Source organism: Salvelinus sp. IW2-2015, linkage group LG4q.1:29 (genome assembly GCF_002910315.2).
Source record: "Salvelinus sp. IW2-2015 linkage group LG4q.1:29, ASM291031v2, whole genome shotgun sequence".
Taxonomy (NCBI): Eukaryota; Metazoa; Chordata; class Actinopteri; order Salmoniformes; family Salmonidae; genus Salvelinus; species Salvelinus sp. IW2-2015.
The window spans coordinates 51,410,374-51,416,671 of NC_036842.1; the positions used below are offsets into that span (position 1 = coordinate 51,410,374).

A 6,298-nucleotide genomic window follows, 5' to 3' on the forward strand; every position below is an offset into this window, starting at 1 on the left:
ATGGATCTGAACTATGATTTCCTTTAACTAAAGGTTGACTGAGCGAAATGAAGTTGCCACAAGCAACACCGCAGATATTGTGATGAGCGAGATGCAATACATCTGCGCATGCGCACATATTCGATTCACGCTGTTACAACGTGCGAGCCAACGGACTAAAACAGCGGAGACGTTAACCCGGTAGGTCACTGTAAAAGGTTTTCTCCATACATAAAGTGGAACAGATTTTCTGTGCCCTCTACTTTGCTGGTGTTTTACAGTGCAGCGCTGTAGCAATACTGCTCTCTAGTGTACATTCAAGAACATGGTTCAAACTTAGTTTGGAAACAACAAAAACAAACAAACTCTTAACTTAACCAAAATGAGCCACATAAAGTATTGTAGCCGCCATTGTAGTAGTCTTATTGACACTGTATCGTGTTTTCAGAGTTTATCCAATGTTTGTAGTTTGTGAAAGAAGTCAACTTAGCCATAGCTGTGTGATGGTGTGTCTTTATTGTGTTGACAGCTCACTCATGTCAGGACATGAAGTGCAAGCAGAAGCATAACTTTCTCTCCGGCTGACCAGGCAGGATCCATTTTAAGACGGCAGAGAGGTAATGGAAAACATTGAAAGCTAGCCATAGAGAAGACAACACAGTAAGTACAATTATTTAGTTGACAGAAACAATAAACATTTAACCGATCACTGTTCGACGGAGTAGGCTTCCGGGAGTAAAGGCAGTATGGTGTCACGATTATTAGAAGTGATTTCTCTGGATCACTTTTTTTTTTTACATAGTCATGATGTGTTTGTGTGAACATTTCTGTTTATTATAATTAACTTAAAAGTCCTGAACAGTCAGAATCATGGATGATATTACAATGAAACCAGATTAAAAAATGGATGACCACAGTATGGAAAATTGCTTATTGCGTAATGCTTATTGGGAATCGATGTGACATCACATTTAGCCACACATTTTAAGAGTATTAATACACCAATGGAAATCTCAGAAACCCATAACTAAAATATTGCATCATTGCGTCAGATGCTCGATTAAAGTGATAGTTCACCCATATTACAAAATGACATTCCAAGATTAATTACACCCATCACATACCTTCCTCCTACAGATAACCATTAACTTCTGGTGTAGACCCTCAGCTATGGCACCCCTCATGTCTCTAGCATAACTGATGTTTAATATTATTCAATGTTTAGAAATCCAAACCCCTCATGTCCCTCTGATATTTTAGGTAGAAATTGTACACCAATATTGAATTGTAAAAGCCTGTTATATGAAATTAATTGCCCTTTAATATAGACCAGATGGAGAATTCAATAAATCTGATTTTTTAAAATATATATATGAATAAAGACTTGCTAAAGTTCCAAAATTCAGCATTTTGACATGTCTCTCCGTCAACCCTGTGTCACTTCTAGGAAGATTTTAACACATTTAATTCCCAAAATGGTTCAAATTTCACCATCATTGTAAAGCCCTAGTTATTTTGTTGCTTTGACAAAGTAATTTCTAAAGATTTTTCTTTATTTAATGTGATTAGTGATTCATTTACATCTGTTCCTAATTTTAAGGTCAACACTGTTAAGTAAACTGAACTCTCCTTTTAATATGGTGAAACTATTCCTTAAAAAAAAAAAAATCCAAATAAACATCAAACATCTAATAGCCAAATCATAGTGTAAAAGCAGGTGAGCTGGTTTTACTCTTTTTGGCAATTTTCTGGTGTTAAACTGAGTGGGTCGAGCATGCCACGTCAACCCTGTTACCCATAGATAGACAGGCCAGTAGTGTTTTAACAATTTGTAAAAAATTATGCATTCAATTGCCACTCCCTGTTTGTTGCACACAACAAGATCCATTCTCTCTGTCACAAGGTGATTTATGGCTGATTTAAGATTAAATCGTCAAACTTGTTACGGTCAACCCTGTTACTTTATTTGGCATTTAAAAAGGTACTTACTATAGTATTTAAAAAATTGTTTAACTTAGAGATAGAAAAACTTTTTCTGAGGTTGAACATGTGCTCTTTATGACAAAATGTTAAAATGATGTGAAATCAAAAGTTTTCTTTGACCAAGTTACACTTCTCAAAAGGCACCGAATTGGTGGAACAACCTGGCTAGCTTGATAAAACAGTGCTGATTTCATTTTTTCATTTTGGCTAGCTAACTAAATTGTACAGCCAGCTTTTTGTCTGGTTATTGTAAAAGCATCAACATAAACAGTTAGATTTTTTTTTTAATTGTTGAAGTTTGTGAAACTATATGATGTAATGTATGACAGGGTTGGATGTTGCGTACAATTTTAATCTTGTTTGCGTTGCTTTGTGTATCAACACATTTGCTTGAGATGATCAAGACATTGCGTCCAAGTTGCTTGACATAAACGTTTCAAATAACGGTCAATCCTTTAGCTCCCCGCCAACTCAGACTGGTCCTTCAGCCTAACTGAAAGTTAGAGATGAGAGAAAGGGACATTTTCTCAAATTCCGAGCAATTTCATCTGGAAAAAATATTATGGGGGATGTTTTGGTCACTCAAAGTGCTATTTTACTTGGGAAATAGGAAAACTGTGCAGGACCTTTAACATTGTTCATTTGTGTCTGTATGTATCATGGTAGTTATTTGACACAGCCTGTGTTTGCCACTAACTGTGTGGTGTGTGTATAATGTATGATGTCTGCGTTCGTTCACAGGTCAGCTGATATGGTCAGAAGTTAGTCCTGGACGGACTTGGTCTGTCCCATAGGAAAGGGGGCATGGCTTGCAAAACAAGTCTCTCTGGGGAGAGAGAGGAGGCCTCCACCTCCAAAATGAGTGTCCTTACAGACCACCCCACACCTATTGAAGCTAAGAGGTTAGAGAAGAATGTTTGTGCATGTACTTTTTTGGCATATTCACATGACACATACACTGTATGTTGACACTACAGAGATTGATAAGAGGGCGCACTTGCCAAAAATCCTGTTTTAGCATGGGCAGTGTTATTGAAGGCTTACACCATTTTAAAGTAGTCAACATGGTGGGATTTCCTATGGGTAAATCACAGAATTCCATCCAGGTCAGCAGGAGGGATCAGCCAATGCATTCTACTCTTGAGCAAACATTTCAGCACTGCAGGTGGCAGTAAATCACAAACCTTGGCTTTATCTGTGTTCAGACTATACACACACACTCCAGCACAGTAGGTAGCATATGTATCCTCAATGGTGCTCCCCATGCTGTCACAGAATCGATAAATGGCAAAGGTAGGAGGTGGGCTCTCTTTCAATCTCTATAGTAGATACTCACACACGTTTCAGACAGCCCTACATCATCTGCATTGGTGTCATTGAGATGCACTGTTTTTTACAGGTTGAAGCAGCAGCGAGAAGAGATAAGATCAGTCTCACCTGTGCCCAGCTGTGTGTCCATGAAGAGTGATCGGTCTATGACGCAACCAAAGGAGGGAGAGATTGGAAGGTTCTGTGATGAAGCGTTTACAGATCAAAGGTGAGATGCTAGCTTTATAGTTACCCTCAATTCTTCTAATAAGCACAAATGATAACATACACAAAACCCATATCTGAGAAGATCTATGTGTACACTTCCAGATAACCCTTGTTTAGTTTATTTCTTCATGATAACTTCCTGCAATTCTACACATTTTACAATGGGACAGAGAGACAAATGTGCAGTTTTATAGCTAAGCTCATGCTATTTTACACATTTTGCCATGAGGCAGCAAAACGTTAGCTAATGAAAGCTAAAATAAAGGTGTGTTGACTGTGATAAAGGCATTGGATTATGAGCCGTCTTATTTGATAATGAACACTTGTAGTAGTCAGTGGCGTGGTGCGTATAGCCATCGAAGCACAGTGACATTATGCCTCAATGCGGTCATATTTGTGGCTTATTGGGGATGTGGCTTTCATTTCTTTTTGGCCACCCATCCCATCAGAATGATGTCATAACAGCACACTGCTTGCTATGAATTCTAACTGATAGTGTTTGCATTTTTTGGTAAAAAGACAAACACACACACACATACAGTGGGGAGAAACAAGTATTTGATGCACTGCCGATTTTGCAGTTTTTCCTACTTACAAAGCATGTAGAGGTCTGTAATTTTTTATCATAGGTACACTTCAACTGTGAGAGACGGAATCTAAAACAAAAATCCAGAAAATCACATTGTATGATTTTTAAGTAATTCATTTGCATTTTATTGCATGACATAATTATTTGATACATCAGAAAAGCAGAACTTAATATTTGGTACAGAAACCTGTGTTTGCAATTACAGAGATTACGTTTCCTGTAGTTCTTGACCAGGTTTGCACACACTGCAGCAGGGATTTTGGCCCCCTCCTCCATACAGACCTTCTCCAGACCTTCAGGTTTCGGGGCTGTCGCTGGGCAATACGGACTTTCAGCTCCCTCCAAAGATTTTCTATTGGGTTCAGGTCTGGAGACTGGCTAGGCCACTCAGGACCTTGAGATGCTTCTTACGTAGCCACTCCTTAGTTGCCCTGGCTGTGTGTTTCGGGTCGTTGTCATGCTGGTAGTCCCAGCCACGACCCATCTTCAATGCTCTTTACTGAGGGAAGGAGGTTGTTGGCCAAGATCTCGCGATACATGGCCCATCCATCCTCCCTCAATACGGTGCAGTCGTCCTGTCCCCTTTGCAGAAAAGCATCCCCAAAGAATGATGTTTCCACCTCCATGCTTCACGGTTGGGATGGTGTTCTTGGGGTTGTACTCATCCTTCTTCCTCCAAACACGGCGAGTAGAGTTTAGACCAAAAAGCTCTATTTTTGTCTCATCAGACACATGACCTTCTCCCATTCCTCCTCTGGATCATCCAGATGGTCATTGGCAAACTTCAGACGGGCCTGGACATGCGCTGGCTTGAGCAGGGGGACTTGCGTGCGCTGCAGGATTTTAATCCATGACGGCGTAGTGTGTTACTAATGGTTTTCTTTGAGACTGTGGTCCCAGCTCTCTTCAGGTCATTGACCAGGTCCTGCCGTGTAGTTCTGGGCTGATCCCTCACCTTCCTCATGATCATTGATGCCCCACAAGGTGAGATCTTGCATGGAGCCCAGACCGAGGGTGATTGACCGTCATCTTGAATTTCTTCCATTTTCTAATAATTGCTCCAACAGTTGTTGCTTTCTCACCAAGCTGCTTGCCTATTGTCCTGTAGCCCATCCCAGCCTTGTGCAGGTCTACAATTTTATCCCTGATGTCCTTACACAGCTCTCTGGTCTTGGCCATTGTGGAGAGGTAGGAGTCTGTTTGATTGAGTGTGTGGACAGGTGCAGTTAATCAGGTAATGAGTGGAGAACAGGAGGGCTTCTTAAAGAAAATGAACAGGTCTGTGGAGACTGGAATTCTTACTGGTTGGTAGGTGATCAAATACTTATGTCATGCAATAAAATGCAAATGAATTACTTAAAAATCTCAATGTGATTTTCTGGATTTTTGTTTTAGATTCCGTCTCTCACAGTTGAAGTGTACCTATGATAAAAATGACAGACCTCTACATGCTTTGTAAGTAGGAAAACCTGCAAAATCGGCAGTGTTTCAAATACTTGTTCTCCCCCACTGTATATAGTATCAGTCAAAAGTTGACACACCTACTCATTCAAGGGTTTTTCTGTATTTTACTATTTTCTACATTGCAGAATAATAGTGAAGACATCAGACCTATGAAATAACACATATTACTACAACAATCATGTAGTAACCAAAAAGTGTTAAACAAATCAAAATATATTTTATATTTGAGATTCTTCAAAGTAGCCACCCTTTGCCTTGATAGCTTTGCACACGCTTGGCATTCTCTCAACCAGCTTCATGAGGTAGTCACCTGGAATGCATTTCAATTAACAGGCATGCCTTAAGTTAATTTGTGAAATTCTTTCCTTCTTAATGCGTTTGAGCCAATCAATGTGTTTGTGACATGGTAGGGGTGGTATGCAGAAGATAGCTCTATTTGGTAAAGGACCAAGTCCATATTATAGTAAGACACGCCAATAAGAAAAGAGAAACGACAGTCCATCATTACTTTAAGACATGAAGGTCAGTCAATATGGAACATTTGAAGAACTTTGAACGTTTCTTCAAGTGCAGTCACAAAAACCATCAAGCGCAATGGTGCTCCCCATGTTGTCACAGAATCGATAAATGGCAAAGATAGAGGTGGGCTCTCTTTCAATCTCTATAGTAGATACTCACACACGTTTCAGACGCGCCTACATCATCTGCATTGCTGTCATTAAAATGTACCGTTTCTTACAGTGAAGC

At 39.8% G+C, this 6,298-nt stretch overlaps 1 pseudogene; it reads left to right on the forward strand.

The window, feature by feature from the left end:
* The first annotated feature begins 93 nt into the window (after positions 1-93).
* The window catches only part of LOC111962125 (NACHT, LRR and PYD domains-containing protein 12-like), a 19,506-nt pseudogene continuing 13,301 nt past the window's right edge, over positions 94-6,298 (forward strand).